Below are 13,398 nucleotides of genomic sequence, written 5' to 3'. Positions count from 1 at the left end.
GTCACACAATAACTGTTAGAAGCAAGATTTTGAACCCAGGTCTTCCCAGCACTTTAACCTGTGTCTAGACTCTTCAGAAAGCCTCATGCCCCTTGGGGATGTCAGGAAAGTTGGCTTCTGCTCTCTCCTACAGTCTTTCCCAGGCTGACTTTTGCTCAGGGCCATTCACAGATTCTCTCAGAATTCAGAGCCCTCGTTCTCCCCCTCTGTGGACTCCAAGCTGAGTGGTACCATAGACCTTTAGAGGGTGGTATTTCTGAGCCTCCTTGGTATATTGTGTCACTGAATGAGAGTATCCAAAGCACTTCCCCCCAGAATTTTGCTAGGAAGGGACGATGCTAAACATCTGAATTTAAGATTCTTGGAGGGAGATGATGAGTGGGGGGAGAACTTTTTAATTAAGTTGGTTTTTTCCTGCATCAAAATGCTGATAAATGGCCATTGTTTCCCAGGTGCCATTTCTTTAGGGATGGGAGATTGCTTACCATCATTGAGGTTCACAGCTCTGAACAGAATCTGTGACATACATCATTAGCACTCAGCAGAGCTATAATCAGGATAGAGTGAGTAAGATTTTGCCCCTGGGTGTGAAATTTAGAGGGTGCTAATAACACTTCTACTCCTTCAGGAGAAGAGGAACAGCCAAGCTTTGCACCTAGTTAGCAAGAATAGTTAGTTAAAATTGGAAGCTGCCAGAGGGCATGCCTCCCCCCACCCCTGCCCCACCATGGTCAGTGGCCACACTGCAGGAAACCTCTTGCCCAGCTTGTGTCCTGGGGTCTTTCCCTACCCCAATTTATACTCGTGTGTGTTTTCCTTTTTCGTATTTATATAGCACTTTAAGATTTACAGGGTAGCTTAAAAATTGTGATCCTCACAATAACTTTGGGAAGTTGGTGCTATTATACCTATTTTTTACAGGTAAAGAAATTGAGACTGTGAGAAGTTAAGTGACTTGCCCAGGGTCACACAGTTAATAAGTGTCTGAGCAAAGATTTGAACTCCGAGCTTCCAAATTTGTTTTTCAAAGTTGATTTGAGACTTCCTTTCATGAAACTTGCCCCAGAATTCAGAATGACTATTTTTGATTCAGTCATTTGAATGTTTTTTTTATGTCTTCTGTGTCAGGGCTTGGGAGTTCCCCCCACATCCCAGGAGAACAGGACATGATTGCTCTCTGGGGTCCTGGTTGCCTTTTCCAGGCAGCTGGCATCAAGGGTAACACATGTCTTGGATAACCACCAGTTTCCTTTTCCAGGATCACTTCATAGTGCTCCCCTTTTAACAACCGACATTTTGACAGTCTGACTCCTAGCTGTTTCTAACAATCTCCCACCTTTGTGCATTTGTATAAGCCATCCTCCATGCTTGTAACACACCCACTCCTCATCTCTGGCTCTTCAAATATGTAACTTCTTTCCAGGTTCAGTTTAGGTAAAACCTCTCTTGTGAAGCCTTCCCTCATCCCCATTCCCATTGCCCTTCTTTGATGCAGTAGGTCTTCATTCAGATCTTGCTAGTTGTGTGACCTTGGGCAAGTCACTTAACCCCTGTCTACCTCAGTTTCCTCAGCTGAAAATGAGGATAATAGCATTTACCTCACAGCATTGTTGTGAGGATCAGATAGATAATATTTATAAAAAAAGGCATTTAACCCAGCACCTGGATCATATAAGAGGTATATAAGGCTTATTTCTTCTCCCCATCCCTCCTCCCTTTGCGCCCTTTCCCTCCTGAATTTACTCCATATGTACAGTGTATTTATCTAGGACCTGGTTTGCTTCCCATCCCGCAGTTGCCTTTAGGGCAAAGACTTCTTCTTCTTCTTCTTTTTTTTTTTTTTGTCTTGGTGTCTTCAGTGTCTTCGACCCAGGAGACCTTAATGAAGTTTGTCAACTCAAATGGAACAGGAGAAGGGAGGAAGCACCTGTGCCAGGTCCTGGAGGAGACTTCACTTGGCAGATTCCCCCCTGCCCCCCACCCCACACACACTGGGCACTGACCATCTGCCTAAAGCAGGGCTGTGCAGCCCGGAGCCATGAGCTTGTGTTTCTGTTTTTTAAATATTTACATGACTGGATTTCCAAATCATTGGCTTCCTTTGCATTCCTGTGTATCTTATTTTACGCATTTGTAAACCTGATTCTGAGGAGGGGTCCATAAACTCCCCCAGATCACTAAAGGAGACCAAGACACAAAATTCCTGAAGACTCCTGCTCTAAGTTAGCATCTGCACACCACTACTGTTCTTTTCTATTGTGCTAATCTCTCTTTCTCTCCCTCCCTACCCCCTCTCTCTCCCTTCTCTCTCTTACTATCTCTCCCTTTGTCTTTTCCTCCCTCCCTCCCCCTCCTCTCTCACCCAGTTGTGGCCAAAACAGCTGAGTTTGTCTTTGGTGAGCACTCCCAACCTGTGCTCTTCCACCATCCCCCTCTCATTCAGCTGCTAAGAGTACCTAGTCCTAGTAGCTAGTCAGACACATGGAAGGTCAGCCCCAAAGCCTCATGGTTCATGGAGAAATGCCCTAATGGGAATTCACTCCTGTCAACAAGAAGAGTGAACCCTTTTCAACTTGGAACATAATTTGAGGAGGGCAGGTGGGATGCTGGGACTGGGACTAAGAAAGCCCACGACTGATTGTGTCTGTGTCTTCTTTGGTTAGTGGGTAACTCCCGTAGGATGATTTAGCTTCCTTCTCTCCTCCCTGATGGGATCAGTTACCAAGGGCTTCCCTTTCTTTGTCTCTCTTTTCATCAGGTGGATGTTGGGATGTATGAACCAGATGGCAATAGCTTCCTCTTGTGGGAATATGTATTTAGACAAGAAAGATTCCTTCAGGAGAGAGAATAAAGACAATAATTTCCTGTAAATCCTGTTACAGAGCAGTGAGGGGGGTGGTGGTGAGTGGGGTGTCGTTAAAGGACTGTAAGGAAAACTCAAGTTAGATATACAAAACAAAGATGTTAGATAATTTATGGAACTGAAGACCTAGTCTGGTTTGGCATTTCAAAAGGCAGCACATCTGACTTAGAACTAGAAATAGTTTCGCATATTCTTCTAGGTGAAACCCTCATTTTACAAATGAGTAAACTGAGGCCCAGAGAGGTGAAAGATTTTCCCATGGCTGAATAGTAGAGCTCATATTTAATATCAGGTCTACTGACTTCAAAGCTACTTCCTTCTCTCCGTCCCTCCTTCCTTCCCTCCCTTTTTTGTTTCCTCTTTTCCTCATTTCTCTTTCCCTCCTTCCTTTCTTCCTTCTTTCTTTCCCTCCTTGACTCCTTCCCTCCTTCCTGGAAGACCAGCAGCACATAGACAGCCTTCTCCATCTCTGGTCCCCCACTTCTCTCAGTTCTTTGTTGCCTGTTTTCCAGAGTCCTGATGTGCACCTTGAGCATGGACGTGTTACTCTCATGACTTCCTATTTTAGATTGCATCCGTTCATACAAATCTTGCCAAATTTCTCTGAATTCCTCATGTTTGTTCAGCCATTCCCAATCAGTGTTGGACCGCTTTTTTTCTAGCTTAGAGGCGAGGTAGGGATTATTATCATTAATGATATATTACTAAGAGAAGCAGGGCAGCTGGGGGGCACCGTAGCGCACAGAGCACCAGGGTTGGAGTCAGTCACAAAGACTCATCTTGGTGAGTTTAAATCTGGCCTCAGACCCTCACTCGCTGTGTGACCCTTAAGTCACTTAACCCTGTTTGTCTCAGTGTCTTCATCTGTAAAATGAACTGGAGAAGGAAATAGCAAACTGCTCCAGTATTTCTGCCAAGAAAACCTCAGATGGAGTCACAAGGAGTTGGATACAATGAAAACAACTGAACGCAAAAATTAATAATAGCTGCTGTTTATATGGTGCCTTAAAGTTTACAAAGAGTTTTGCACATTATCGCATCAGATCATCACAACAATCCAGTGAGGTAGATGTTATTATTACACTCATTTTACAGATAAGGAAACTGAGGCACAGAGAGGTGACTTGTCTGGCCAGGGCACACAGCTAGAGAGTGTTTGAACTGAGATTCCAGCTTGGGTCTTCTTGACTCCCAAGTCCAGTGCTCTATCCATCATGCCACTGCTCTGCTATCCCAATTATTACTATTATCACCTGAGCTATAGTTGAGGAAAAGGAGGCACAGAGAAAAAAATTCCCAGAGTCCTGGACTTTGCCACTAACTAGCAGTGTGACCTTGGATAAGTCATTCAACCTTAGTTTTCTCATCTGTAAAATGAGTTGGTTGAAGTGGATGGTCTCTCAGGGGTCCTTTCCAACCCTGGCATTCCTTCATTTTCCCATGGTATTGTAGGTAGTGGCAGGGTCCCATCTTGGGTCTCAAAGCCTTGAGGCTGTGATAGAGGGTGAGGATGGCTATTCCCTGAGGATCTTCAGCAATCTGTCTTGGTACTGCCTTGCTGCATGCCCCAGGGTGGGACAGAGAGATCCTGTCTTCTCTCAGGAATAGCCTTTGTCGCCTGCTGTCAATGATGGGCCGCAGCTGTAGGACCCAGCTAGCGTGACATTCACTCAGGGCCATTTCTGGGTGAGTTGGGAGATGTAGCAATTTGGCAGAGTGCCTTGGCTTTTATGGGAGTCCTGCTAGGAGCCTGTGATGTCTGAGAGACCCAGAGGCAAGGAATGGGACATCCCACATCCCGGGGTGCAGTGAGCAGGAGTGGGGAAGTCCCTTCTCCACCCACATACTCATAGAACCTTCATCCGCCTTCTGGTTCAGCTCCAGTGGGTCCTCTGAGCATTCTTATCATGCATCTGGAGCTGATAGGGACCTCAACGACCATCTAAATCAACTGTCTCATTTCACAGATGAGAAAACTGAGGCTTAGAGAGGCCCAATGACTTATTTTAGGGTCAGACAGGTAGTAGAAATGGTAGAGTCAGGATTTAAGTGACTCCTCTGAGGTCACACAGCTAAGTGTGTGACCTTAGGCTAGGTTTGTACCTAGGTCTGCCTGACAGCAAGGCCCACACTGCATCCATTATACTGACACTGCCTCTGATTAGCATTAGGTAATTCCACCCAATGGCCAGGCCTTTTATTAGTGTTCCATGTCGAGTTTGGAGCTCTTGTAACTTAAACAAGATGTAGAGAAGCTTGGGAGGGGTCCAGGGAAGAACCATGGAAGTTGTTAAAGGCCAGGACCAGGACCTTTAGGAGGACAAGGCTCACTGACCGCCATGGTGCACAGGCAGATGGCACTGGGGGAAAGTTTTTCAATCATGGTGGTGTGTGGCAGGGATGGGGTCTGGAGAAGATTATTTAGGGGAGGCTCGTGAGCTTTATAACACCACTACCATCTCCTAAGTTTATTAATAGATAGAGTAGAGGCCTAATCCCCAAACTATGACACATCTCCTTTACCCCTTTCATGGCCTCTCCAATCCAGGCATCAGCCTCCTTCCTGGTTTGGCTCATTCCTGAACTTGACTCTTGTCCGATTTCAGGGTTCTAGGAGTCTTCTTTAGCATTAGGGTCCTAACTCTGAACTCCACTGCAGAAAGGGTTAAACCACTCCCCCCTTCTCATTCCTGCCTCACCCCCTTTTCTCAAGTACAGACAGGCAAAGTGCTCTGGACTCTGCATATACCAAAGACATTTTGGCTTTAGAAACCAAACCAAACTTTGTGACTTTACTTGAATCCAGACGCTCTTATGGAAGGCTTTGAAGTCAAGGGGGAAAGCTGCCCACGCTGAAAGGTTTTTAGCTTCACCACAATTCTAGGGTTCGGCCTCATGGTAAGATGTAAGATGGTGAGCAGCTGTTTTCTACTTCCTTTGTAATGGAGGGAGAGACCCAAGGAAATTCCATTCCATTCCATTACACTCCCTTCCCTTTTTCCTTGCACTTTCCCTTCCCCTTTTCTTTCCCCCTTCCCTTTCCCCTTCTTTTCCTTTCCTCAAGCATTTATTTGGCACCTACTATATAGGAAACACTTCATATTTTATTAAATAGGACCATTTACCTTCTTAGATTCCTCATCTCTAAAATGAGGGAGTTAGGGAGTTAAATGGTTCAGTGGATTAAACACTGGCCTTGGCCCAGATGGATGGCCCCTGAAATCCCTTCCAGTCCTCCATCTGTGCGCTCCCTATGATTTGTCCTTTCTTGGCATTCTACTATCACTTCTTTGGTCGATGTCTTTATCAACACCCGACTAAACTATTAAAATAGCTTTCAGCGCATCTTCCTCCACTCTCTTTCTCCTAAATTATAACCATCATGACATTGGACTAATTTTTTTGTGTGTGTAGATATTCTAATTGATTGAAATGCAAACCTTTAGCCTGGCATTAAATACTCACTGGAATCTGGTGTCACCTTACCTGATACAACTCTTCTTCACAGCAACCACTGTGGTCAGAACTGAACTATTTTCTGTTCCCTAGACTTTTCCCTCTCTGCTCCTGTTGTTTTCTCTCCCTGGAATGCTACAGGATCATAGATCTGGGGCTAGATGAAACCTCAGAGGCCAGCTAGTCCAATCCCCAATTTACAGATGAAGAAATGGAGACCCACAGAAGTTATGTGACTTTCATAGGTCCCTCAGGTAGTAAATGTCAGAGGTGGAAGCTCTTCCCACTGCATCATGCGTTTCTGTCCCTTTTACTTGTTGAATTCCTACCCATTTTTAAAGATTGCCTTCTATCCTACCTTTTCCCATTAAGCTTTGAGCAAGTATTTGCTGAACATTTATGGTGTGGTAGGCTCTGTCTTAGAGTGCTGGAGATACGATGACAAAAATCAGATGGTCCTTGTTCCTAAGGAGCTTACATACCAACTACAGGGGAAACAGCGTGTTCACAGACAAGTAAATGTTAAATACTTACAATGTATTTGGGAGGCAGGAGGGGGAGCCTCAACGACTGAGGATGCTTACCAAAGGCCCCTTGTAGGAGACAGATTTTGATCTGGGCCTGAGAAAGGAAGCTAGAGATTCATCAAGACGAAGATAAAGGACAGCATTCTAGGCATGGAGAACACCCTGTTCAGAGGTAGGAGGTAGAATGTTGTGTCAAGGGAATAGCGAGCAGGCTGATTTGTCTGGAATGTCGGAGACTAATATGTAAGTCACCTGGAAAAATTGGTTGGAATGATTGTAAAGAGCTTTAAATGCCAAAGAGAGGAGTATGTGTTTTAACCCAGAGGTAATAGTCATTGAAACTTCTAGAGCCAGGGAAGAGGTGAACATATCCACACTTGACTCTCTTTGATCTTCCTACTTTGGTACCAATGTCATGAAGTTCTCTTTTTTTGTACTTCTTGGATGCACTTGGTAGGTGTCCTGGGTATCTGTGTATTTGTCATATTCTCTTGAACCAGATTGTAAGCCCCATGAGGGTAAAGGGCTATATTTTTGTTGAATTTAACTGAGAAGAGTTGTGAAGTTACTGTAACCTGGGAGGTAAATGCTGAATCCTAGATGCTGAGAGGGAGGCTAGCTCTGTGGGGGCTCTGACTTCCTAGACAGAGATCCTTGAACTCTGGATATGTATCTTTTAGTGAGTGCTACTTCTAAGTCCTCCTCCCTCTCTCATCCCTCTGCTCCCTTTCTTTTGCTGAGATAATGATAAGCAAACTAACAGTTATTTTCTTTTGTTCCTTTTTTTTATTCTTCTTAGCAGTTCATTGAGGACTAGCACCTCACCAAAAGCTGAAGGATTAACCTGGCTTTAAAATTTCTTTCGTATTTCTATTTCTCTTGGATTCATCTCCTGTGTCTCTCTGTGTGTTTCTCTGTCTTTTCCTTTAATTTTCCCTTACCTTCCCTCATCCCCTGAATTTCTTTGTGGAGTACAGCATACCTTTTTTTCTTTTTAGCTCTTTTCTCTCCCATTTGTTCCTTTTCCTTTTTTCTTCCTCCTCCTCCTCCTTTTCTTCCTCTTGCTTTTTCTCCTCCTTCCTCTCTTCTTTCTCGTCCTTTATCTGGAGTCAGGGGATTTAAGTTCACATTCTGGCTGTGTGACCACAGACAAGTGGCTTCATCCTTCTCAACACCTGTTTCCTAACCTGTAAAATGAAGTGAGTTTGGAATAAATGAGCATTAATGTGCTTTCCAGTCCTAGATCCTATGATTCTATGCCCCTTCCAGATAATAGACTATCTTTTAATCAGGGAACTTTGAAAATATCTTTACACATGGAATGTCTTTACACATCGGTCTGATTTGGGACAGGTGAGAATATTAGAGGGTGTAGAAGCCTCCAAATCTTAATAACTAGCATCCATATAGCACTTTACAAATATATCCTTTTATCCTCGCCACAGCTCTGAGAGCTAGGTAATAGTATCCCCATTGTGCGGATGAGGAAACTGAAACAGACAGGAGCAAAGTGACTTGTTCAGCTAGTATCTGAGGATGAACTTGAAATTAGATCTTCTGTATTCCAAGACTAGCACTCCATCTGGTACCTCAGTCATATCGTGTAAGGGACTCCCAAAGGGACTAAGTTCCTGTGTCCTTGACTGGAAAGCACAGATTCTGGGTCCCCCTGAAATACTCTAAGTTTTTCTAATCTGAACTCAGAGACAGCTAAGGCCTTACTTTAATTGGAAAGGATGGTGAGTTGTCTGTTAATCATGAGTAATTAGTGAGGAAAGGATAATTAATAAATAATCGGTAATTAGTACCACTGAAAGAAGAGCTCTGATACGGATGCAATTAATTTAAAACATAAAAAGCTAACTAGCGTTAGTATTTACTGAGGAGACAAAAGACTTAGAAAAATACTATGGTGGGTTTGTGGCTTTCCATTATCTTGATGATATTACGGGTCTGAGATGGGGAACAATACAACCACAGCTTAATAAAGTGAGCCAGTAATGACATATTTTGACTAAGACTCATCCTGCCTGGTCTGTTTGGCAGCTAAAGCCATCCCCTCATCCATTCCTTCTATCCTGGGGTGCCAGAGCAGTAGGACACCATTCTGCCTAGAGGTCCTGTCAGTGGGATTATCCAGAATTCTTACGAGGATCAGAGAATAAGCAGGTGATAGGTAGAACAATAGATAGAGCCCTGAGTCTGGAGTCAGGAAGATCTGAGTTCAAATCTGGGCTCAGACATTTATTAGCTGTGTGACCCTGGGCAAGTCACTTTACCACTTTGTGCCTCAGTTTCCTCATCTGCAAATTGGGGATAACAATAGCACCTACCTCCCAGGATTGTTGTGAGGATCCAATGAGATAATGTTTGTAAAGTGCTTAGCATAGTGCCTAGAACATAGTAAGGGCTATATAAAAGGTAACTATTACTATTTGGGGAAAGAGGACCTGGGTTCAAATCCTGCTTCTGGGTGATCCTGGGCCAGTCATTTAATCTCTCAGACTCCAATCTGCTTTGATCGAGGGATTCTAGCCATTGGGAACTTCCTATATCAATAAAATCACTGAATCAAACCAAAAGTAATGTATTTCAGTGTCTACCATTCTGTTATCTGTATGGCATCTCATATTTTTCTTAATTCAGTAGCCTCTAGGACTCAACCTCCCTTCTGAGTTACCATTGGTCCCTTGAGGCCAAAGGCTGCCATAGGCTGCCTGGCTAAGACAGAGCAGACCTGTCCTCAAGCTGCTTTTCTTTGTAGTTACCATTTCTCAAATCCACTTGTCTCCTCCTCCCTCTCCATTGGCCAGAAATGCAAACAATCACTGTTCGCTAGACTTTGTGGGATCATAGAATCAGTGTTGAAACAGACCTTACAGATAATCTAATTCAGCCCCTCATTTCATTTGTAAAATACGCTCCTAGGTCAGTTACAATGCTACACTTAGAGAGATGTATTACTTAGATACACATGTGCACTCTCCTATAGCTAAAAGAGAAACATGATAGATACTTAATATGAATTTTATGTTTCTGCGTACAAATGGAAATACAAATGCTTTAAAAAAAACCCAACTTATACCTGGGTCCACTCCCACCCACCGTCCCTTGAAGAATGTAAGCCTTTGGAGGACTGGGACATTTTCATCTTTTCATCCCTTGTGCCTAGTGGGGATGTCCAGTACCTTGGACACAGAGTAGGTGTTTAATGAATGCTTGATGAATAGGATGTTTGGATTCTATCTAATTCTTTTAGGAAATAGTTAATTTGAAGGATTGTGTCAACAAAATGCCAGTTGGGTTCATCAAAATTCCATGTATTTCTCCTTTGTCAATACGTCGATTGTAGTTTCTGTATCTGACATCAGTTTTGTTTGAAAATCGTATAAGGTAATTAGGTAGATGAAACACTAGACCATTAAGTCAGGAAGACCTGGGTAAAAATCTTGACTCAAACTCTTAGTTGCTGTGGGAACCAGGGGAGTCACCGAATCTCTCTGGGCTTCAATCGTCTCAACTGGGAAAAGAGAGAATAAAAATTAGCATCTACTTCCCAGGGTTGTTGTGAGAGTGAGATGTGATAATAGAGTGAAAAGCACTTTGCTAGCCTTAAAGTCTTAAATACAAGCCATTACTGTAATATTTTAAATGGAAAAAGTAACAACCTATGCTTTTGTGGTGCTTTCAGATATTACAAAGTGCTTTCTGCAAATCAGCCTTGCAAGCTAGGTCATAAGAGTGTAATTATTCCCTCTTTTAAGCATGAGGAACCAGAGGTGTAGAAAGGTCAAAGCCTTGAGTAAATGGCACTCGAATCCATATCTGGCTCCACATTTTGTGCCCTATCCACCACACTGTAGAAAAGGTATCTCCCACAAAAGATATAAACAAAGCTGCTGTTAGCTGCTCAATATTAGTTCCAAATATTCTTCACTCTCACAGAGAATTCTGAAATATATATGGATATGAATGGATATGAATCATAAAAGTTTGCTAAAGTTTTGGAATGAAAATTCAGAGACTTCATTTGTGATTTTGAAAATTGCTACATTAAAACTTAAAAAAAAAATTACCAAGAAAGAAAAAAATCCGCACAATGATAGAACAGAGATATGTACATCATAGAACCCCAAACCCTCTCCACATTCAGATGGCATACATCAAGTTTATTCTCCCCCTGTCTGCTGGTCTCTAAGGTACTTGGCATTAAGCACCACTGAGCACCAAGACATTGAGGTGGAGAAGCTAGGTCTGGTCATAGCTAGACCACTGGTGGCAAATATCTTTAAGCCTCATGCCACTTGTGGTTCATTTATGCCAAGAGAATTTGGAATGTGCTATAATGATTTCAATCAATCAATCCACATCGATTTGTCACTCCTCTAAACTCCCATAGTACTTTGTCAGTCTCATTTTTTTTGCCATTTATCATAATAATTAACATGTAAATAGGTTGTTACTTCAGTGGAATTCATGATTCCATCACCAGTGCAGATGATGGCCTGTTTGTGCCTTCCCATTCTGTGAAATTTCTGTCTATGTCCTGACTGATCTCCCAAAGAAGACCTACCCAGTCTACATTCTTGAATCCCACCTCTAAAGCTTTTTATATTCCTGGACACCAGAGCGGCATGCAGGTTGCCCAATGGTTACCTGACTCCCCTTACCATATGAGTAGCTCATCTACTTTATCAATCATATGTTTCCTGAAGATATCCCTTCAAGCCACCTTGGCCAGTGAATCATCTTTAGAAATAGCGAACCCATGAAGCTATTGATCACATCCTTTCTGATGTTGTTAGCATCCATGGGCAAGACTTTTCTCTCCTACTCAATTATAAGCTTCTTGAGGGCATCCATCTTTGTGTCTCTTTTAGCACCCAGCGTATGGGAAATACTAAATACAGGTGGTAGAAAATAAGTGAACATCGGTTCTGGTGTGCCCAAATTCAACAGTTAAAGATAGAAAATGAATTTCATTAGGGAAAGGCCAGCTTTACAACCAAAAGGTTACATGCCAAACCTTGAACTTTTGTCTCTGTAGCCTCAGCACTGAGCACAATGCCTGGCACATAGTAGATGCTTAATCAATGCTTGTTTATTGATTGATTTTTGTCCAAAGGAGGCCAATGCTCTTTTTTTCTTATAACCCTCATTTTCCTTTTAGGATTGTATGTCCACAAGCTGATTATGACAGCGGAGTCGCTGGGATCAAATACAAAATATTCTCTTCCATTCTTAAAGCTCTTCATAACTTTATATTCTCCTCTCTCTGTTCATTCTGTGATCCAACAACGACATCCTTGCTTTCCCATCCTCAGAATACTCCATCTCCTGACAGTGTCCTGGGGTTTGAGATCCAGGGACATGGAGCTATTAACCCACAGGGATGGCTACTGCCTTCAAGGGGAGCAAGACTGGGCAAATTATCCAGGAGCTTTCTATCCTAATTAATAATTCATGTAAAACTAGGTGTTTAGAACTCTGATGCATCATGCTACTAAAGGATCACAAAGGCTATTAGCACCCTCTAAATTTGGTGCATAATCTCCATGCTTAGTTTACTGGTCTCAAGGTGTTTGATGCTGGCCAACTATTTCTGAAGCATATCTTTTTTATAAGTATAATTTTTCTTAGTTCTTTTTGCAGTTTCTTCTAGATTGTCTATTATTCCTTATAATAGATATTTAATACATATTTGAATGCATGAATGTTCCTATGTGTATTCTGATTTGATTTGGGGTTATCATTTGATATTTCTGGCATATATGAATTTCCATTTTTGTATGGTCTGCTTTCAAGTTTAATTTCTTAACAGCACCCAAGCAAATGCAGAACACATAACCTGTGCTCAATTAAACACTAATTGATGATGATGAGAGACATTGCTATGTCAAACTGTGTTCTCAGTGTGGGAAACAAGTATATGACCTTTCTAACTGTTTCCTCCACCTGCCTGTGGCCCTTGGGAAGGGCTTGGTGGAAAGAACCCATTGCTTATGAATGAATGGGACAAATTTAAGCTAAACAGAACTCCCCATCAGAGAGCAAGCTCTTGCTGTCTCTACAATGCAGCAATTTTCCAGGCAGAAGAGCTCCATATTCCTGCCTCCCTCCCCATTCTTCTGGAAGCTTCAAGGCTTATTTCTTGGGTGAACAAGATGCCATTTCCAATCAACACCATCACAAATATGACCAGCTAGCTGAGATCTTTATGGTACCTGATACATCCTACATACTTAAGAACAATCCTGAGACAATAATAACAGGTACCTGCTCTGAAACAGTTCCTCATTTCTGCCCCAGAGGACCTTGGGATAGGTGATGTGGCTTCTAGTGGTCAAGGTCTATTATTCAGATGAATTTACAAAGGTCAAGAGTTGGTAATCGAAAAGTCACTTTGTCAAAACGACGGATGGCTTGTGAGCTGCTCCCTGATGCTGTTGCTTTCATTCTGCATTAGCTACATTTACTTGCCAAGATTAAGTGTTTGTTTAAACTCCCATCAATGCAAGGAGAGCAGGGCAGCCTGTGAGAAGTCTATTGTTT

General features: G+C 42.6%; 1 protein-coding gene across 3 annotated transcripts in view; it reads left to right on the top strand.

Annotated features, from left to right (window-relative positions):
* BMPER (BMP binding endothelial regulator) overlaps window positions 1-13,398 on the top strand; it is a 278,921-nt gene that overhangs the window by 16,525 nt on the left and 248,998 nt on the right. The window lies entirely within an intron of this gene.

Source organism: Notamacropus eugenii, chromosome 3 (genome assembly GCF_028372415.1).
Source record: "Notamacropus eugenii isolate mMacEug1 chromosome 3, mMacEug1.pri_v2, whole genome shotgun sequence".
In the NCBI taxonomy this organism is placed as follows: Eukaryota; Metazoa; Chordata; class Mammalia; order Diprotodontia; family Macropodidae; genus Notamacropus; species Notamacropus eugenii.
Note: the sequence above shows the minus strand (reverse complement) of the source record. Positions and strands in the feature narration are given on the sequence as shown.